This window comes from Arvicanthis niloticus, chromosome 15 (genome assembly GCF_011762505.2).
Source record: "Arvicanthis niloticus isolate mArvNil1 chromosome 15, mArvNil1.pat.X, whole genome shotgun sequence".
Classification (NCBI taxonomy): Eukaryota; Metazoa; Chordata; class Mammalia; order Rodentia; family Muridae; genus Arvicanthis; species Arvicanthis niloticus.
In genome coordinates, this window is record NC_047672.1 from 4,695,061 (window position 1) to 4,717,567 (window position 22,507).

Below are 22,507 nucleotides of genomic sequence, written 5' to 3' on the forward strand. Positions count from 1 at the left end.
AGGTGAGGCAAGACTGTGACGTCTTCTCAGTCAGCAGCGACAGGTATCTCTCCATGCTTCGGTTTTCTCAATGTCTATTTAATTTCATGAGTGGGTAATTCCTTTATACTCTTAAGACCTCTCCAAACCTAGGAAATGATTCTTTGAGGATGGACACTGAGGAAGGCTCATTTGGTTTAAGCCCAGGTCAGCATCAGTCCAGCTCCAATAGATCCAGTCATTGAAAAGCAGAGCTCTAAACAGGCAGATGGTGGCAGGCAGTGCACACGTGGGTCCAAAAAGTCACTCTCATGGCTCTGCTGGAGGCCCATGTTTGGACTGTAGATTCAGGAATATGGTTCCCGATACTACTTCCCAGCTCTCATTCCATCATCTGGGCTGTCCACTCTTGACTTTCTGTCCTCTGCACAGGGCACAGGGAAGATCTTACGAACAGAGTAGTACTCAAATCAAAATAAGGAAATCAGTTTGCAGCATCAATCAAACCACTAAGAATTTCCAGGACTCCAAGCCAGTTGAAGTCATGCCTTTGCACAGGTTGTAGAGTGACTTGTCCTCATTGACATAGGCTTTGCCTTAATTTATAGCTGCTCAGGGATGTGGACCTTTTTATATACCAAAGAACAAGTGCCACCAAACACCAACGGAATAGGTCTTCATCACCTTCACTATCTGAACTTCAGCCTACTGTCTTCCCTGCTGAAATTCAAGCCATAGAAAGAAGAAACCATTTGAAGTCACTTCCAAAACATGTCACTTGGCAAACACCAGGGGCAGTTTGTCCCAGACTCAGGAAAGCACACAAGCACTGTTCACTGTGTGGGTGTAGTTAGAAGATTAGGCAGAGGGTTAAGTGGGCTTTAAGTCTCAATGGCACAGAAGATTGCACGTAACTGGACATTAAACACAAGAATGGGGGTAAGAGAAGCTATTTCTATCTCACAGGAGGATTCCTCTGTGGAGACCAGGCCTTGTATAAATCCTTAGGAACATGAGTCAGGGATTCTGGGTAATGCTGCAGATCTTAAACTGCACAGTTATTTTCCTAGGAACACAGAGAAGCAGTTGCCACATTGGTGACTGACAGCTTGGCCATCAGGAGTTTTCCCAGTGTTGAAATAATGATGACGCTGCTGAAGCAACACATTCATCATAAGAAAATGTCACCAACCCTTGTCCTGGGCCCTGCTCCTCCCTTCTCTACTGAAGGATAGTTGTTGCACAGCTCAGTGTGGCCCTCTGGGTCACAAGTAAGTCACAAATCTCAGGCTCTCACATAAAACTATTCGCTGTTTTTATAATGTAAACTCTTACTGGATGGAGTGGCTTTTTTTTTTTTTTTTTTTTTTTTTTGAAACCAAGTGGAATCTGAAATGGTCCTATTTGTGGACAAAGACTCTTAGGTGTAAAGGATCCCAAACCTCTCAGTCCAAGGCATTCACAGAGGATGAGGTAAAATAACAAAAGGGAATCCAGGGGGTTCTTCAAGATGCAGTCAGCAATGTACCCATTCAGGTGGCTCATCCTGCCAAAGAACACACTTCAGGTTCAAGGAACAAACCTGACAAGGAGAATTCCAAACAAAAATCCTAGGGTCACCGCATTCCCCTTAGCCCCAAGCCTGTCTTAGTTGCCGTTCTATTGCTGTGAGAAGATGCCATAGCAAAGCAATTTATAGGAAAAAGCATTTATTGAGGGTTTATAGTTTCAGAGAGTAAATCCTATGACCATCATGCAGTGATTAGGCAACAGGCAGACATGTATGCAAAGCCAGGGAAGGTCCTTGGCTATCCACCTCTTCCTGTGAGTCTAGTTCAAATACTGAACAGGGTCCTAAAGTAACTTTCCCCAAAGGGAACAATGGAGAACAGGTCCTACCTCCACAAGTCTGCTTCAGATACCCTTGACCTGGAGTAATGGGCTTTGGATTCATCTGGCAGAGAGAGACCTGCTTCAGATGTCCACACCACAGAACCCTGGAACATGGGTTCCTCCCACGGGGGCCTGCCTCAGCTGCACACACCTTAGAGTAACAGCTTCGGATTGAGCTGACAAGGGCCTGCCCTAGATGTCTTCAGCCTGGAATACTGGAGTTGGGGGTTCAGATCACAGGGCTCTTGGACATGTGTTCTCAAACAGGAGCTCTAGGTCATGGGCTCTGCTAAGAGAATCTGTCTCAGCTGCACTTGCAGGTCCAGGTGTCCCTCAGATCATTAGAAGTGGAATCTATGATGGGGAGTCATGGCAGAGAGACAGGAGCAGAAAGCCAAGGGCTTACATCTTGAGCCATCAGCACAAAACAGAGAGAACTAATTCACTATGGTAAGTCTTTAAACTCTCAAAACAGGTTTCTGGTGGCATACTTCCTCCAACAAGGCCATTTCTTCTAAATCTCCCAAACAGTATCGTCAACTGGGTACCAAGTATTCAAATGCCCAAGACTATGGAGAAACATTTCTCATTCAAACTATCAGAGCCTGACCTCCATAGTTGGTGACCTCCAGAACAGCCAAGATCTCATCTCAAAAATAAAAGGTGGATAGTATATGAAAAAAATAACACCCAAGGTTGACCTCTGACACCCTTACATGTGCACACACAAAGAACATGTTCACACACCCATTCTCAAACACACACACACACACACACACACACACACACACACACACATATAGACTTAAGTGAACTGGTACAAAATAAGAGCTTTTGATGTGACTGACACAGGGGAAGAGACTTGGTTAAGGGAACAAAGTCTCAACCCTGAGAGGTGGTTTTAGAGCCTGCACAGTGAGACTATACCACTCCCAGTTCGTGGAGGTCTGGTGCACAGTGTGACTATCTCACTCTCTGTTGAGCCAGGCACTCCACGGTGATCTCAATCGTGCATGTTTTTAAACCACAAGACTTTCATAAGCTCGACCTTGGCAAAGATCCGAGCATGGGGGAAGGGAGGTGGACACGGATTCTCACCCAAGCCAAGGAGTTCTAGATGTCTGATTGCTGCTGGATGAGGGGGTCAGTTTTCATCAAACGAAGTGACTCCTGGTATATTAACCAAATTCCAGGACAGGCCCTGAGCCCAGGAGTTAGTCAACACAAATTTGGCCTCTATGTTTTTTATTTGCTTGTTTGTTTTATAAAAGAGAGATCAAGAGCATGAAGCTGAGCATTTAGGGAGCTGGGAGAAGGGAATAACATACTCCAAATATACTGTGTGAAAATTTTGAAGAATAAATAAAAGCAGGTTTTTTTTTTTTTTTTTTTAAATTTTGTGAGCCACTATAGTTTTGAGGGTGTGTTCTAGAATCTGCTGTATTGGAGCAGATGAAGACTCAAACTCATATTTTCTAAAGAATGCTGAGTACAGAATTGAGATACAATCCGCCCTTCAGTCTGTGCTCAGTAAAATCCTGATGTTTGATCTTTTGCATCATCATTTAAATAAACTTAGAGAAGCCCTGGTGTTGACTGCAGATGCCAGGCATGCCCAGGAATCAAGGGAAAATGCAGTCCTTTGCCTCTGTCCTGGCCGTCCTCACTGGCTCCCACAGTTTCCTGGGCTCTGCATGTGCAGCCTTTCTGCCTCTGTCTTCTGTGGGCACATGTAACCTCGAGTTCTCAGAAGGACGAGGCTCCTGCCTGAACAGTACCCCTCACAACACTCCCAGCCAGAGCACACGCGAAGGACATGGGGTATTGATCACAGAAGTGTGCTATGGTGTGGCTAGCTTAGATTTTAGATGCACAGAATAAGGCTGGGATGCCATACCTTCCACTCTATCTGTCTGTCTCTTTGTCTGTCTGTCTGTCTGTCTGTCTGTCTGTCTTTTATGGTGATAGCTGATATTGGACATGATATAATTGTTTGCTTTGATCAAAAGAAGGAGCTGTGCTGTCAAAACTGTCCTTATTCCAAGTCCTAAGAAGTTCAGTCACTGCCATGACATAGAGAAGTGGAGTCAAGACAATTGAGGATCTTTAGGAAAGCAAATGTTTTCCTGCTTCAGCAGGGCAGCCTGCAGCTGGACAGACTGGCCTGGGCAATCGCTGTTTGAGGTGAATAATATCTCAGATGATTACATTTTTAAAAATAGATTAAAGACATTTTTGTCATTTTTAATGTCTTACTACTAGTACTTTATAAAAAATATCTGAGATGATGTTAACAGACATTTTACAGTGAAAACACTTTCAGGGCTGTTTAATGGGTCACTTATTACTCTGCAGGAATTCTCTAGGGCCGCCTGGATTTTTTAATCCATGGCACCATTTTTGAGCATTTTACTGCATGCAAGGCAGTGTGAGAGACAAGGGTGGAAGACAAAATAATAACATGCATTTTCCCAATTGATCATAAAGATTTTAAGAACCAGCCCAGGAATGAGGACAGTTCAGGTGAGCAGAACATAGTCTGCAGAGTTCTGCTTCTGTGAAACCTCAGGAGATGGTCTCCACAGAGCTCAGAAAGTGTCTCTGCTGTGTTCCCATGTCGTCTTCTTTTTCCTCTTCCTCCTCTTCCTCTTCCTCTTCTTCCTCCTCCTCTTCCTCTTCTTCTTCTCCTTCTCCTCCTCCTCCTCTTCTTCCTTTTTCTCCTCCTCCTCCTTGTTTTTTGTTGGATATTTTATTTACATTTCAGATGTTATCCCCTTTCCCCATTTCCCACCCACCCAGGAACCCCCTATCCCATCACCCCTCCTCCTGCTTCTACGAGGATGTGCCCCCCCCACTCCCACCTCCTCACCCTCAAATTCTCCCACACTGGGGCATCCAGCCTTCACAGTTCCCATGTCATCTTAAGGTGGAGGCAAACATCTGTGCAGAATAATGAGGCACACTTCTGTGATGTGAGACAGAAGGACGCAGACTGTAGTCACTTTCTCAGAACCTTCCATAGCCATTCCTGCTCACAGTCACCAGATAAACAGCTGCATTTGAAATTTGGGTAAATGGCACATAGATTATAAAGGTGTTTCCTGTTGACCTGAATTTCAAGTTTACCTGCGCATGCTTACCTTTTATTTGTAAAACCTAGCTCATTTCCAGTCAATTCCTGGTAATGTGTCTCTGAGCACTGCAGACAGCACTGAAGCCACGCAGCTTTCTGCTAGCAACCACAAGGGTTAAACCAAAAAAGAAGAGGCCACTTTTTGTGGTGGGGATGCTACTGGCCCGTTCTTGATGCTCCTGGAAATGGTGTCTACAGACCCACTCAGTTAAATCACTGGTCTACATTCGCAGACTTACCATCACCAAATTCTTTCTCTGCCTTGGGGAAGTGAAACCCACAGGAAAAGGGTGACAGGTTGACCTCTGAGTCCTTTTTAGTGAGCCTGTACTTTGTGCTCTTTCTGTCCTGCAGAAGCCCACCACAGAAATCGGTGAGCGAAGAGCAGTTGAAAGATTCTGTAAGCAAGAGTTTGAGGCTGTGCGACAGGGCAGAGCTGTGTGCTCATATGATTGCAGTGCATGCTGGGAGATTATTTACCTATCATCTTTGACATCTAGATATGCAGACTTCTCTAGACAGAAAAGCTGAAAAAAGTGCTGGTCAAAACAACCCAATAAGACATAGGAGCTAAGGAGCCCCAGAGATTCCTGAGACAGAGGTCCAGAGGGAGTAGAGATTTCCAGAATGTTCCTTGTGGGTCTTGTCACATTGTGCTGCCCCTCAGGGGAAAAGAGATGCTCTCTCTGTCTTTTTGTGTATTTGTGGTATGTGTGTGTGTGTGTGTGTGTGTGCGCGTGTGTGTGTGCGTATTTGTTCTGTTTGTCTCTGTGTAAGAGTGTGTAGTTCTGTCTGTCTGCTCTGTGTGTGTGTGTGTTCTCTCTTTTTGTCTCTGTCTCTGTATATGTGTATGAAATTCTGTCTGTGTGTCTGTGTGTTCTCTCTCTCCCCCCGCCTCTCTCCATCTCTCCTTCTCCCCCTCCCTCTCTCTGTGTTCTGTTTGTCTTTGTATGTGTGTGTGGTTCTTTCTGTCTGTGTGTCTTCTCTCTCTCTCTCTCTCTCTCTCTCTCTCTCTCTCTCTCTCTGTGTGTGTGTGTTCTGTTTGACTCTGTGTATGTGTGTGTGGTTCTGTCTGTGTGTCTGTCTCTGTCTCTGCCTCTCTCTGTCTCTCTGTCTCTCTCTCTGTCTCTCTGTCTCTCTGTGTGTGTGTGTGTGTGAGAGAGAGAGAGAGAGAGAGAGAGAGAGAGAGAGAGAGAGAGAGCATCACAGTCACCTAGGAGTGTCAGAAGAACCATGCTCAGGGTGTCACAGAAAAGCAGCTTAGCTGAGGATCCGCTGGGGCTCTCTCTGTCACAATCAGCCTCCATGGGGAAATCAAACAGTCCAGAGCTGGGTGGGAAAGTGCAGCTGAAGGCATAGATGGCAAGAGAGAGAGAAAGACAGAGTCACAGCTGGCTTTCTGGAGGTGGAGGCAAAGTCCCAAAGCTTACATGGCAACACCTTCAAAGGAAAATATTTGTAAAACACATGGGTAAATATAATCTGCAAATGACACACAGGGACACAGACTTATACCCACCTTTGGGGTTGAGGCATAAATCCACTTTCCTAGACCATAGGCTATAGCTGGACTTTGGCTACTTTGTGATTACTTCTTTCTTCCACCTTTCTCCACCCCTAACTCTAGATAGGAGAGAAAATGAGGCTAGAAAGGAAAGGGGTGGCGTTATCATTAAGCTACTTCCTGCTGATGATGGGTGTTGAGTTCCTTGGGACAAGTTTGAACTTCATTATCAGGATATCTAATTTCTTCTTGTTGTTTGTTCTTTGCACATGATTACTTAACAAACCTTGGCCAACAGCAACCAAACAGTAACCAAGAACCCACTACCACCAACACTGTTTTTCAGGGCCCTAGCATTTATATAATCTCGGAAGAGTCCCCAGAATTCCAAGTGTCACACAATTTCAGAAATTATCTGCAGCTCACAAAATCACAGTCCTGTAGAGCACGAGGCAAATCACACTCAGCTGCTGTGGACAATATGAAGCATCCCCAGATCCCACATCTGAGATTAAAATAAAAACATATTCCCATAATATTTCTGTGTTTTTCAAAGAGACCAAATTCCCACTACAATAGACAAATATTCATTGTCCTGGGACTACAGGAATATTCTTACTTTCCTAGGCTATTGTAACATAACCACTTTTCTAGACTACACACACACACACACACACACACACACACACATACACACACACTATCCACTTTCCTAGAGTATAGGCATATACCCACTTTTCTAGAGTAAGGTGTCCACAGCAGCTGGAGACCTCTTCAGCTAATCACTCAGACATACATTTTCCAGCCAACCACCCTGCACCCACTTGGCAGGCTGGCTGAAAGTAGCCTCAGGTGCCCAGTCCCAGAGAAGCTCAGGAAGACAGATGGCAGGATCTAACTGCAGTCCTGTTCTCAAGAATTCAAGCGTCCAGATGAGGCTGAGTGAGCACTCTCTGAGAAGGGATGCACAGCCTTTATATAAACATTCAGCAGCACCATGGCAATGCCAACAGCTGGGGCTCCTTCCTGGGCAAACACACAGCTGTGGGCCAAGAAAACTGCATTTACGGCTGTGAAATGCCAAGTTCATGTAGTTTTCATGTTGGAAAACATTATCATCTCTTGATTTTCCCAGCCATTTTAAGCCATAAAATTATATTTAGTACATACAACATAAAAAGTTGAAACAGCAGAAGTGATTTGCATTTTTATCACCATCAGAAAACTAGGAACAGCTCTAAGGTGGGGCTGGCTGTGACCTTTTGCATTTTGGGTAATGCCAGGAATGATGGAAGACCAAGAATGCGGCAGGTAGGAGCACCAGGCATGTGTGGATAGAGGCCAGATATGAACACAATGCACGTGTATATATACAGTGTAAGTATAGACACAGAGCAGACGTGTATAGCATGCAAGTATGTATACAGTGCAGGTGTGGACCCAGTACAGGTATTTATTTATACAGTACAGTGTGGGCATTGTTTAGATGTGTACACAATGCCAGTGTGGCCATTGTACAGCTACACAAGCAGTACAGGTATGTATGCAGTGCAGGTGTGTATACAAGACAGATGTTTATATAGTGCAGATGTGTATGCAGTACAGGTGTGTATAAGGTGCAGATGTTTATACAATGCAGATGTGTATGTGGTGCAGGTGTGTATACAGGGCAGATGTGTATGCGGTGCAGGTGGGTATACAGGGCAGATGTTTATACAGGGCAGATGTGTATGCGGTGCAGGTATGTACACAGTATAGGTGTTTATACAGTTAAGGAAAAAATCCAGTGCAGATAAGAACATGGTACAGATGTACCCCTGTATAGGTGTTGGCCTCGTGTAGCTATGGACCCACTTCAGGAGTGAGCCAGTTCTCGTATAGACCAAGTTCAGTTGTTGTCCCAATGCAGATATGCATCTAGTCAAGAGGGGAACCCAGTGTTGGTGTGAACTCAACACATGAATAGAGGCCATGTGGATGAAGTCACAGAGGAGCAGGTATGCATACAGTGCTGGAGCAGGTACAGTGTGGGTGTGAACTCAGTGAATATCTGGGCACAGATCTCAGTTGGATTGTGGGGTATCAGGTCTGCTGACATCTGCTTCAAGCAGATCATTCTCCTATGGCTGGGACTCTCACATGCAGCACAGACTGAGCTCACGCCTCCCCGCCCTCCCAGCCCACTCTTCTTTCACAGTGCGTTAGCTCGCAGACTGACGCTGTGCAGGTGGCTGAGTCGGGGGCACTGGGGTTTGCCCTCCGGCCTTGCCTAGTGCTGTTTCTCCCCATGCTTGGAATGTGAACACTGTCTCTGGTCTGGGTTTCTTGAGTCCCACTGAGCATTGCCTGGGTTAGGATGCAGATGGCTGATGCAGACAAGAAGGCAGGCAGGACACTTGCAGAGAGAGCTGGTAGTCTGCCATTTGCGGCTCTGATTGACTTAACCAGGGTGAAATTGATTGCTTTGGAGCAGAAAACTTAAATACTTAATTTGGTCTTGCATTGTGAAGTCATTGCACTGAAGCTCCTAGATGTCCTGTCCAACTCTGGGGTTAGAGATGTCCGTTCTGGTGTGGGAACCTCTCACCTGGACCCCATGCCTTTTCACTAGGCCCTGCTACTCCACCTTCTGCAGTCTCAGCTCCTTTCCTGGCAGTATCTCCGGCAACACCACCACCACCCTCCCACCCCTGTACCCTCCCACCCCTGTACCCCTCCACACACCCCAGCACCTGGGCACCTGGCTTTGTGATTTTCTTACCTTGCTTGCCTTTGCCTCAGGGTGCATTTCTACTAGGGAGGTTAGATGAATGCCTCTTGGTTACTTATTGGCTCATAGTGGCCTAAGGCTGTAATCCAGAACACTTTCATTTTTGTTAAAGGATCCACCCAGAGACCAAGGAAGCATGAGTTTGGGCCCACACTCACCACTAACTCCAGAATTAGTCCTACTATGCCTTGTTTACTAGATATTTCAGAATCACAGAGGCCAGCAACAGAGGAAAATACAGGAGGTGAAGAGAGACAGTGGGGACTTGCTGGTTGCTTTTTGTCAGTGTGAATGAAACAAACCTAGACATATCTGAGAAGATGGGATCTCAATTGAGAAAATACGTCTGTAAGATTGGCCTACAGGTACATCTGTGGTCATTTTCTTCATTAATGGTCAATGTGGGAGGCCTCAGCCCATTGTGGTCACTTCCACCCCTGAGTAGTACAAGAAAGCAGGCTGAGTAAGCCCTGGGGAACAAGCCAGAGCAGGACTCCTTCATGACCTCTGCTTCAGTTCCTGCCTCCAAGTTCCTGCATTGCATTCCTGGTCTGACATCCCTCATCGATGTACTAACGTGGAAGCCTAAGCGGAAATAAACCCTTTCCTCCCCAAGGTACTTTAGGTTAAGACATCTTATAACAGTAATAAAAACAAACAAGCAAAAAAACTCAACTGAGACAGGGACGTGCCATGCCTTAGGTGGGAGAGAAGGACATGTGGTCAGCACTGACCCCTTCCCCTGGAGCATATCTGGATGTCAGCTGGGGCCTGAAAGCGGCAGGGAAATACATGCTGTGAGCCAGGAAGTTTCATGGGGGTGGGGAAAGAACATGAAAAGGCTTTTACTGAGCACCTGGCCACTGCTACAAAGCAGCTGGGGGTAGGGTGGGGACAAGATTATTGGGAAACTAAAAGTGAGGAGTTCAGGCAGGTGAGCAGCCCTTAGTTCAGGGAAAGTTGGCCTCTGGACAGCCTGCTTGGGCCAAATGTCAAATGTAGCCCACTGTTCTCCACGGAATCTCGCAGGAGCTAGGAGGCCATCAGGCAGATGTTCACGGAGTTTGCTGGAAAGTGGGCAGTGGGTGGTAACACAGACCCATAAGTGTGGATGAGGGAGGACATAGGTATCCAGCTTTTGTGAAGTGCTTGGCCAGGGTGGGCTAAGGTGGAAGGTGTAGGGGGCGTGGTCATCAGTGGGGAGGAGTCTGTCCTGGCTCTAGTGTCCTCTCTACCTAGTAAGGCAGGAAACCAGCTCTAGACCCACTCACTAATCAAGCACGAGCCTTAGGCAAGTCTACTGCGCTTCCAGTCGGTCAGTGTATTGAGAGGGCTTGGATGAAGCCAGCATCACTCATCCTGTGCCCTCCAGAGACCACCTGCAGCTCTTAAAGTTGTCATTGTCACACTGCTACTGCATGGGTGTGCATTTGGCACAAGAACAAGATGTGACTTTGGTATTGCCTGGCCTTGCAGAGAGTCCCAGATACATTCCCTAGTGATAAAGGTGCACCCCTTCAGTGCTTGCCCTGATTACCATCTTCTTACCATAGATCATAGAGGTATTGAGGCACCCGATTCTAAGTCATTCACTTCCCACAACTGTCTCAGGCCATGGGGATGAAGCAGCTGAGGAGTGTGGGGAGAAGTGTCAGAGGATGGTATCACTGGTCCAATGCCTGATTCTTCATCTGCTACATGTATGTGGCTTCAGAGTGTAGGCACTGGTTCCAGGATGGACCAGAAGTGGTAGGAGACTCTGACCTTTTGTGTGTTTACCCATCCACTTGGTTGTTTTGTTTGTTTGTTCAGGTGTGTGTGTGTGTGTGTGTGTGTGTGTGTGTGTGTGTGTGTGTGTGTGTGTTTATGTGTGTGTATTTGCTCAGGGCTGTCTCAGCAACTGCTCAGTAAGTCTTCTGTCCCTGAGGGCATTACTGAGCTGGGAGCATGAAACTAGGACTGAGTAAGGCAGTATGGGACCAGTATAGATGTGGTCTCAGTGCAGATGTAGACTGTTGGAGGGGTGGATAGGGCACTGTGGGTACAGTGTATGTCCAGACACAGTCTCCTGGGTGGATACGATGGATACCTGAGACTGTCTTTCCCTTCTCCCCAGGAAAGATGTGAGAGGATTGTCTCGAATTCTGTTTGTCCTTTGGATGAGACAGAGCTGACAACCAGATATCACCTGACACAAGTGTCAGGCAAAAAAACCTCATGGGGATCGATTGCTGATGCCTTCTTCCAAAATGACAAACATAGACTCTCCCAGAATGAACACTGGTCCTGTCCTTTCTTCTTGCCTCTTCATGTCTATCTTGGTCTTCAGTGTAGCACTGGTTGCCCAGGTCCTGCCAGGCTCAGCCTGATTGAGCCTCTACCTCAGCCTACCCTCACTTCACCTGTGTCCCATCTAGTCTGTGACATCCCATTTACCTTTCCTTTGCTACGTGTCAGGTGCCACAAGCATATGACCAGGCACAGGGCAGAAACCTGGGACAAAGAATGACTGACACAAGTCAGGGGGGACTCCTGACACCTGTCCTCCCCAGAGACCTGAATGTATAACCTGGATGCCGTGGACCTCACCAGTGTGAGTCCTTTGGGAAGCAAAGATCCTGGCTGTTCTGCTTAAAAGCTCAAGGTGTTTCTCAGGTGTCGGGATGGGAAACAGAGCAGCCAAATGTGCTGGTGTGTGTTCATAATCCTAACACTCAGGCAGGTGAACCGAAGGATCACAAGTTCAAGACTAGATACATAGTGAGTTCCAGGCCAGATAGTGCTGAGCCCCTATCTCAAGCCCATTTCTCCTCCCATGCGGAAAAACAAAAATAACAAAAACAAAGCCTGTTGCAAAGAGGCAGGCTGTGTGTCATCGTCCCCTGTGCATTTCCGTTCCACACTGGCTTATTTTAAGACTTAAGGAAAGACACAACAAACTGGATTTTCAGGTCTACTGAGGGAATTTCAAAGGCAGAAAACCCAAGTTGCCCCACAGAGATGTCTGCTTGACTTGTAAACCGTGGTTACACAGAGCTCCGGAGCACACCCCTGAACTTCCATAAGGAAAGTGGCTTCACACCTGAGCTGTGCTGAAAGACCTGGTACTTGCCTCTTCTCAAGAAAACTTGCAGCTCTGACTCATAAATATTGTCAGGGTGCTCCTCCAGCAAACATTGTTCTGACTTAAGCTCTTTGATAATATTTTTAAAACTACACCGATCCTCCTGCCCTGCCGCTGGCAACTATGATGTTTGATTGCTGTCTGAGGCTTGCGGCATTTCCTAATGAGAGAGTTAAGATTTCAAAAATTCCCCTAGTTGTGAATTGAGTATCCACCCTCCACCTGAGCCTTCAAGGGGACACATCGGGCCCTCAGGTCTGTACCTTGCAGTGCAAGACTCTGGAGAGAGACTGCGTACTTCAAGAGCTGAGGAGTGAAAACTTAGTCTGGAGAAAGAAATCCTGTGACAAGGCTAGTATGATCTGCCACAGAGAGAGGGGATTCTGCAGCCTCACAGACATGTTCCTTATAAATGGCTCTCTGCCTCCACTTCCCCATGGTCACAGCCCGAGTCAGTAACATCTGATAAACCCAGGAGATTAACTGGGCTACAGAAAAAGACATGCCTCCTAACCATGCCCCAGTGGTCTCTGGTATGAATCTGGGAATTTTCCGGTACTCAAATGCAACTGAGTGAGACTTGAAAAAGTTCTTGGGTTCTCAAACCCCAGAATTCACATCTTGTGGCACCTGGCTTGAATAGAGTCCTGCTCTGGAGCAGAGACAGATACTAGAGAGGTGGCCTCAGGACCTGCCCTCTGACCTTGTCCCTTCTCTCCCACTATCTACTGAAAGAAGATTCACCATAGGGAAGAGGCCTGTGTGAAAGGATTCTACAGGAGACACAAGGAATGGTTTTGTGGGCAACATAAACTCTAAGGTCTGTGAGCAGGTCCCATGGCTGCAGAGATGTTCTGTCTATCTGTAGTGAGCAGGGAATGAGGCTGGAGGACTCTACGGTATGGAGTGAGATGTAGAGGCAGGGTGGGACAGTGACCAGGGAAGTCTGACTCTGAGACCGCCTGTACTCAGGGAGCATAGAGCCCAGGTCTTACGAAGGGCAAGGAACTAAAGAAGTGTGCTGCACACACTGGTCCAAGTGACAGCCTGTCAGCTGACCACAAGTGAGTAGGGAGTAGGGTGTGGAGGGCCTGGGCTTCACTGGCTTCAGAAGACAAGAGGGTGTTATGAGTCTTATCTAAATGACTTAGGAAGAATGCTAGCCATGAGGCGACACTGGCCCACAGAGAATGAGCAGTTCCTATCCAATGCAAAGCTGAGCAGCCACGTTGGTGGAACGCACCAGATGTGAAACAGAACCTTGCGGACACCTGGGTCCTCTGAGAGATCTAGTAAAATGGGCAAGAGTTAAGACACTCTGCTGGTTACAGAGAGTCCTGCTTGGACTGTCTGCAGACACCTGTGAGTAAGTGCTGTCTCCACAGCCTAGTTTTGCCACATCATGTCCCAAGGATCATATGGAGGTCTCTCAGGGGAAGAGAAAGTTGATTCACTACCCACTCAAGACCCAAAACGATGATATGCTTAAGTCAGTGATATGTACCATTTGCAAGAAGTTGCAAATACAGCAGAACTTTGGGGCTCCTCCTACCAGAACAGGGTGACTTAGAAGGTGAGACCATGCTGTAGTGTCAATACATCCCATATACACATCATATATAATATATACATCATCATACATAGACACTTACATACACACACGCACATATCAAAACACCATGGCCCATACCTTATTAAAAACATACAATAAAGATAATTTAGTTAGATGGAGTTGCTAGAAAACTAACAGATTGGCATTTGGTTGGGGAAGGCAGAACTACTTTGGGGTCATTGGGTGGTACGTTCCTATCTGGCTGGGACATTTGTGGATATTCAGGCTAAACCTACCATGGAGTGAAGTGTCACCATGAGTTATGATGACTCCTGACTTTTTCTCCACTAACAGGCAGTGGGGACCATCTCAGAAAGCTCTGAGCCACAAAGAACATGTTGCAGAGGGCATGGAGGACCCATTGGCCCAGGCAACAAAGAGGTAGTGTATCGGCTTTGATCCCTCTGTATGTAGAAGGCATGAGCTCTGAGGAGTGTGTTTTGGGGCACACTGCTGGTCCTTAGAAGCACCTTACCCTGTGTCATCATCAACTGTGGCATAGGCTGTGGAAGACCTTTCTGAAGAGCAGAAAGAGCAAGGGCCAAATTATTTCAGGAGAACACTGGAGAAAGTGGTGGCAGGAAGGAGCCATCAGAATGGTCTTCAGTCCATTCATTCTAGCCAGTTACATTTGCAATAGTTCTCTTGGAGATAACAGCATGACACCATTATTACCCAAGTTCTTGTCACAGGATGGGTCTGGGAAGATCACGCAGCCATCAGAGATCCTACTCCATGAGAGACAACCCCTGCTACCCCTAAGTGCAGAAAGCACAGCCCTGTCTTCAACAGCACAGCAGGCAGCCTGGGCATTGCCAGATTAATTCAGACCTCACCTGCCTGATGGCTGGATCCAATCACAGACTCCTGATAGTTCCAGGTGTGATTGCCTAGGTCTTTAGCACTAGAATAGATTTTCTTTGTCAAGGTTCAGGAGAAACAGAAAGAAATTATTTAAAGTGACTGACTAAAAGCCATCAAGGTTGGCCGGGACCTGCCAAATTGTGTCTCATTTCTTTCCATTCCAACTACTCAATTGCCACGACCTCTCAATTGCCCTGTTTTCTCAAAGGAGGCCTGAGCCTTGATTAGCTCATCTGATCTCATTGTTACCTTCCCAGCTGGCCCCTGTGGCCATCCATACTTGTCCCTTTGGGACTCAGCATTCAGTACTGTTAGCTTGGGAATTCCCAGAGAGCCATGTCCAGAGGGTCCTCATCCAAGACTTCCTTCTGTCTACTGGGAGTTCTCATGAAGGGTCCCTCCTGCCAGCCCCAGAAAAAGTGTGTTCAGAGGAATGTCACATTGAGGAGGTGTAACCAGGGAGCAATGTGTAGGCCAGAAAACAAAAGGAAAAGGGACACTGAGGATACGGGAGGGCAGCCAAGCTTCCCTCGAACAAGTGGGGATTAGGAAAGAGAAGCTGAGGGTTAGATATGAACTCTTGACTACAACCTGATCATGGAGGTGTGGGTGGAGTCATGATCAATAACTCATGAAAACCTCAAAAGACTGGGCTATAAGGATACATACCTGACCTGGTTGTAGCCTTGTCTCAGGCAGAAGAAACCCAGGATGTCAGTTCAACCTGGGACAGCTAAGGCAGTATCAGAACTCTCTCTACCAGAACTGGATTTCATGGAGGAGAGTCAATTTCCAGAGCTTTGAAAGTGAGCAAGATGGCATCATCTCTATAATGAAGCTGGTCTCAAGCTGCTCCCAGGTGGCTTGTGCCTGGGGGGCTGCAACAGGTGGTGGTGGGGATGTGTGTAATGCTATGACCATCTCAGTCTTACATCTTATATAGTGTGATCCTGTTGGCCCTTGTCTGTGGCTTGTCTTCATATGTCACAAACACATGTCTTACACAGACTCTAGAGATGGTAGTCTCATAAGTGAAGCAGGCCAGGCAGGACAAGAGGACCTTAGCTAACTCACAGGGCAGAATTTGTGGGCTGCCACACTGGAGACATCTCCTGTGTAGTTACAAAAACAGAGACCAACAGCAATAGGATGAAGTGACTAAAGACAGAGAATAAGGCTTGGGAGTCAGAGTGCAACTGTGCCCAGCCAGAAGACAGTGAAGCCTCCTGATTCAGTGCGCTTCTCAACCGTCTGAGAATGTGTAGCCACCTCTGCCCTCAGCTTGCAGAAGCATCACTCGCTCCAATTCCTGGTCAATCCCTCACATGGGGGCTCCCTCTCCAGGAAATACAGGACACGCTACCACAGGATTCCTAGCTCCCTGGAGCCACTGCTGTTGAAGATGGCTGTTGCCCCTCTGTCACTCACATACATAAGAGGAATGCCCAGGCTGGGCATGGCATGTGTGAGGGTAGGCACCTATCAAGATGGCATCTAAGAGAGCACATAAAGATTTAGCAGACAATGGAATGAGAATCAGGCCATCATCCTGGGCATGCAGGGGGCACAAGTCAGTTTCTTCCATTAAGTACACTAACTAGTAACACTAGCTTCTATTTTGGTGTGTGTGGGGGTGATGGGGGATGGAGAACGTCCAGGCTATGCATTCTAGGCCACTCAGAACTTTCAAGAAAGGTGGGAACATTGACACAGCAGATAGAAGAGGGAAGCTTTAGGGGTGGAAAAACTCACAGAGGCTGATGGTCAGAAAACTCACTTGTGGTTTTGAGGGAACAACCAAGCCAAGGAGAGGGGACACAGGGTCAAATGAGCAATGAGATGAGCAGAGTGTCAAGAGAGGGGCTTCATAGATGCAAATCATGCAGCCAACTAAGCGTGCTTGAGGTCCATCTGGTGATCACAAGGAAGAAGCTACTAAGCACAGGTCAGTCAATCCCAACCCTGTGTGGCTCCTCAGAACATCAGCAAGGTTCCCGTCCACATCCCTGATTTGGTGACATCAAGACAGGTCATGTCTAACTCTTACAGGTGCCAGAAAGGCTGCTAATTCCCATCCCAGTCTTTCCTCTCCTTTGGATTTCCTTCCCCCAGGATATAGCTGTGACCAAAGTAGAATACCAACTCAATTCAGCAATTCCTTCTGAATTTTCTTATCCTGTAACAGAGAAGCACAGAAGGATTGTTTTATTCCTGTCCTTAAAGCTTCATTTTTTTTCATGAGCCAGGAAGTAAGGCAAGGCAGTGTTTGGCAAAGACAAAGAGCTTGCCATGGCATGGTGTCTGGCATCCATCTTGCTTCCTAATCTTGGTTTGTGGAAAGACACAATAAGACAAAAAAAAAAAAAAAAAAAAAAAAAAAAAAGGTAGTGCATTATTAGTTCTGTGTTCCCAGCTGTGTCCTGCCAATACCAGGCATAGCTGGATACACGCTGCCCTTCTTGTGCCTTCAGGTGGATGGGGAGTAGAGACTGTTCATCTCTGTGGGTAAACATGATATATGGCCCTGGTCTTCCTTGAAGTTCAATTTTACCTGCAAAGACTGGAAACCAATATCAGAGATGGTGGAAAGCAAAGAGGCATTGCACAGAAGCTAATAAAGGTAGCTTTGCTTGATGGCACAGCATTAGTTACTTTTCTGTGGCTGTGGGAAAACACCATGACCCAGGGATCTTAATGAAAGAAAGAGGTGTGGTTTATGGTCCCCAGGGTTAGACTCCATCACAATAGGGATGCAGGCATGGAGGCACCTGTCGCAGGAAGCTGAGAGATCACATCTTCAACCTCAAAAACCATCAGAGACCAAACTGAAAGTAGAGGAATGCTATAAATTCTCAGAGCCTCCCCTCCCCCACTAGCATACTTCCTGTAGCACGCCTGCTCCTCTCCAAACTGTGCCATTAACTGGGGACTAAGTATTCAAGTGTGTGAACCTAGATGGGACCTCTCTCACTCAAATCATCACAGGCATCTTCCCAACAAACAATGATTGGCAGATGTTGCTACCCTGGCCCCCATGGCTGCCTGTAATACCTGTGATGGGTCAGATCGTGAATACTTTATGTTCTGCTAGCCTCTAGGATACACCAGGGATGCCTAGTTCTGCAGAGATCGTGGCATGATGGGGGGCGGGGGAAGGGAGCAAGTAGCTGAGTTCTGAGATGTTTACTTCCAGACATGAACAGGGGCCAGATGTGGTTCACAGACTGCAGTGTACCAGACCCCGGTGTTTGTCCCTCTGGTCATTGTGAGGTGTCTGCAGGATCCCTGAGGCCCCACTTCACAGCCAGATGAAGCTAGTTCATCATAAGCATCACATGAGTTTGGGAACATCTGAATCAGGTCTCAGTCCCCATCCAGGGACTGGTAAGCCATTTGACCCTCAGTCCTCTTTGCACTTGAGTCTGCCTATTGGGTCAGCAAATCACATTCACTGCACTGGTAGTTGCATCCCACTGACTTGACCAAGGTTACCTCCATCATCTTCAGAGAACTGAGCTCTCGTGCAAGCTCACCCTTACCCTCAGCTATGGCAGATGTGGTTGTGTCAGGGGTTTTTGTCTCTCCATACTCACAGTTAAACCTCAAAATGTGACTGGGATTAAAGACAGGGCCTTTAGGAAGTAATTACTGCTAAATTAATTCTTATATATATGTGAGTCCCTTCTGGTGTCTGGCAGATGTCCTTATAGGAAGAGAGGTGACCATGTGAGATCCCAGGGAGAAGAAACCATTTGTAAGATAAAGTGGTGTGAGACTCAGGAGGAACCAACCTAAGAACCTGATCTTGGGACTTTATCTTCTAGAATGCAGGGTCTCTCCATCCTTGCATGCGAGTCCACGTCTCCAATGCCCTGCTCTGGTGAGTTGTTTTAAATGGAGATGTTGCAAAGAGGAAGCCGTCATATCACCTCCAAAGGGACAGTACCTTGGCTCCTCCCAAGAGAACACAATCTCCACAAAGTCATCTGCATGTGCTCTGGGGATGCTGATGACAAACAGGGAAGGGCACTAGAGACAGGCCAAAGACTTAGGGCTGGACAATACTGTGAAGATGTTGGCTATAGGGGCAGACTAGAGACAGGCCAAAGGCCTAGGGCTGTGTTGAATGTGTGAGGAGTGTAGCCAGAAGCAGGAACCCAGGCAGGTCTCCTGAGTGGGACAGTTTCACAGCTCAGGCTGTGGAGTCTCCTCAGGTAAATCCTCAGAGGGTGAGAGAGCTCCTGTGTGTCAGGGCCCAGGCTCCAGAAAACAGGTTCCTGATGGTACAGTGGATAGAATTCCTTACTGAATAGGATCAGAAAGGATTTGGGCCTCCTGGGGGACAGGCTTAAAAGAATAGGCTGTGGTCAGGATGGCCTTGAAGACTGAGTCTTTCTCATTTTCTGCTGTATCTCCCAAGATTATCTCCATTCTGAAGTGAATAGGGTGTGACACAGCAGTTGGCAATGAGCTTTCTTCCCCTGCAGTCTGCAGGGTAGCCCCAGATTGACGACAACCTCAAATTTTACTCGTGGTTTTCAAAATAAAAACATGTGATCTATCCTTTTTAAACACACACACACACACACACACACACACACACACACCGCACACCGCACGCATGCTCACACACACATTTTGGGATGAAGTCTTGGAAATATTTCATTCTACTGGCTCTGCCCGGCCCAAAATTGGGAAAAATAAAAACAAACAAACAACAAACAATGTGAAACAAATAATTTTTCCTCTCAGAAAAACCATCTCAGGAAGGGGAGCTAGAAGACAGTTTGACAGGTGCAGAGAGCTGGAGGTGTGGTGCTGCCGAGGCCCATCCCTCAGTGATACGTCAAAGATCTGAAAATGAATACAAATATTTCCCAAACACTGGGAGATGGTCCGTGCCTGCGAGTCAGAAAGACAATAGGACAGACGGGACGGAGCCTCCACGGCATGGCCCTGTGCCAACCTCGGGACAGCTGTGCTGTGTGCAAGAATCACAGCAGCTGTATTTAAACTAGAAATTAATTCTCCTTTTATTTAACGTGTGCAGCCTTTTTAGTTTTCAAAAGGGAAACGTTGGCAATTAGGCTGTGTGCATTTCCTGGATGGCACTGGATCTGCTGTTTTTGTCTGCCATGTCTGTGATCTCTAGTCCCAAGACAGGATGGTGATGGCTAAGCCAGGTTTCCTGAAGAGAGAGGGCTTTCTGGCCACCTTTCCTTTTGTTGGCAGAAGGGAATTTCAGACATGCCCATGTCCCCACCCTCCTGGAGGGATGGCAGCAATCTTATTTTCTACTGCGGCTGTTTGGTTTTGATTTAGAATGCTGAAGACAGGCAAGAAAGAAGGGAGTGGAGAGGAGACAAGAGGAGAGCTAGAGAAGAAAGAAAGAGACAGTTCTGCCCTGCTTGGGCATACTGGGGACAGCAAGACAAATGACATCTTTGAAGAGACAAAGGGACAAGTCTTCCCCAAGACACTCAGGAAGGTGTGTGCTACTCTGTCTGCCCATGAGGTGGCCAGAGCACTGCGGTCTGAGGAGCTCACAATGTCTGGGGGGTGGTAATGTGTGTGTGTGTGTGTGTGTGTGTGTGTGTGTGTCTGTTTGTCTATATGTCTCTCTTTATGTGTGTGTGTGTGTGTGTATGTCTCTATATGTGTGTGTCTGTGTATGTGTCTGTTTTTGTCTCTGTGTGTGTCTCTATGTTTGTGTATATGTGTCTGTTGTGTCTCTCTGTGTATGTCTGTGTATCTCTAGGTTTGTGTGTCTGTGTGTGCATGTGTGTCTGTTTGTGTCTCTGTGTATGTATGTGTCTGTGTGTTTCTGTGTGTGTGTTTATGTGTCTGTATCTCTCTGTGTGTTTCTGTGTACCTCTGTGTGTGTGTGTGTATGTCTGTGTGTCTGCATGCGTGTGTGTGTGTGTCTGGGTGTTGCCCTTCCTCTACAATGTTCATTGCATCTCCTAAGCAGCTGGTCTGGTCTATAGAAAGAAATAGAAACTGGATAATAAGCAAAGTGATGGACTTAGACTTTGAATTCTCAAATAAATAAATAAATAAAAATAAATGAATTCCAGAGTCACCCACTACCTCCATGGAAACAGCACCTTCCAGACCCAACAGGGCTGGTGTTTGCATGGATTCAGACTGTGGCAGCATGCACAAGGCCTGCACAAGTTCAAACCAGACAATATCCCAGGACCAAAGTCCCAGGAAGTGGACACACAGCCCTGACCTCATCAAGAAGCCATTTCTAACTGATACCTGCTGGGAAAGAGAAATAGTTTTTCCTAATGGAACGTCACTAGAATGGTAAGCCTAGGAGTAGTTAGTCAACACAAAATGGATTCCATGTTTTTTATGTGTGTACTTTAAAAAAATCAATTTTTGTAGATCTTTTTGAGTGGGTCGCAGGGAGGAGAGAAACAAAGTTGGATGGGTATGGAGGTGGAGAGAATCTGGAAGGTGTTGGAGGAGGGGAAATAATGTGATCAAAAATAAAAGGGAAACAGTGTGGCTCCTGCCTTCTCTTCCTACTGAAACTCAAGCTGCAAGCCTGTGGATGGGAGACAGCCAGCAAACTCTCAATGTTCATTGCAGTAGCCCCTTTAAGGGATTCCTCTTCTGTGCTTCACACATAGAGCGTAGTCCCCTTATTGGTTACAGGTATTCGAAAGCCTTTCTGAGTGGGATGTTGGGTCACTACTTGAAACGAAAGAAGCAGGCCCAGGTCTGTTCAGCATCCTTAGAGCTCAGTGTGAGGTTCATGAGGGAGGATGGAGAACCACTGAGGAGTCACTGGGAGCCAGAGGAGGGAGAACATTCCCTACCCTCTCACTCTGTCTTAGTTAGGGTTTTACTGCTATACCCAGACACCATGACCAAGGCAAATCTTAATTGGGGCTGGCTTACAGGTTTCTAGGTTCAGTCCATTATTATCAAAGTGAGAACATGGTGGCATCCAGGTAGGCATGGTGCAGGAGAAGCTGAGAGTTCTACATCTTCATTTGAAGGATGCTAGCAGAATGCTGACTTACAAACAGCTAGGATCAGGGTCTTAAAGCCCACACCTACAGTAACACACCTACTCCAACAGGGCCACACCTACTCCAACAAGTCCACACCTTCTAAAAGTGACTAATCCCTAGGCCAAGCATACACAAACCATCACAGTGTCCACTTCCCTACTCGTGTATCCACTGGAGCTACACAGAGACCAGAGGGCAGAGGGCAGAGGGCAGAGGGCAGAGGGCAGAGGGCAGAGGGCAGAGGGCAGAGGGCAGAGGGCAGAGGGCAGAGGGCAGAGGGCAGAGGCCCCACAACACTGTCCAGAGCTGCAGAGTGGTACCAGCATCTGACTGTTACAGCAAAGTGCAGAAGGCGAGGACTAGCTATGTGATGCCTTTGATACCTTTTGATGTTATATGAGCAGCTATGCTGTCAGACCACCTTGTACTAACAGCCAGTCGATCTTACTCACAGGGACAAAACATTGTCACCATGCAGGGATTGGAAGATCAGCCCTAGACTAAGGGGACAGAGATAGGATGGACTGGCTGGAGATATGACTGGGTTACTCTCTCCTTTCTGCTGAACTGGAAGATGGATGGTGGCTTCCTAGCTCCTGG

The 22,507-nt window shown here is 47.0% G+C and overlaps 1 long non-coding RNA gene across 2 annotated transcripts in view; it reads right to left on the reverse strand.

Annotated features, from left to right (window-relative positions):
• Window positions 1–3,135: 3,135 nt before the first annotated feature.
• Window positions 3,136–22,507, reverse strand: part of LOC143434502 (uncharacterized) — a 36,290-nt gene continuing 16,918 nt past the window's right edge. Inside the window, exons 3-4 of one of the 2 annotated variants that reach the window (XR_013103983.1) lie at window positions 4,742–4,837; window positions 3,136–4,601 (exon numbers count right to left, since the gene is read on the reverse strand). This is a non-coding gene — a long non-coding RNA (uncharacterized LOC143434502). Of the gene's footprint in view, window positions 4,602–4,741; window positions 4,926–22,507 lie in introns of both variants that reach the window. The other variant, XR_013103982.1, reaches the window with a different exon arrangement.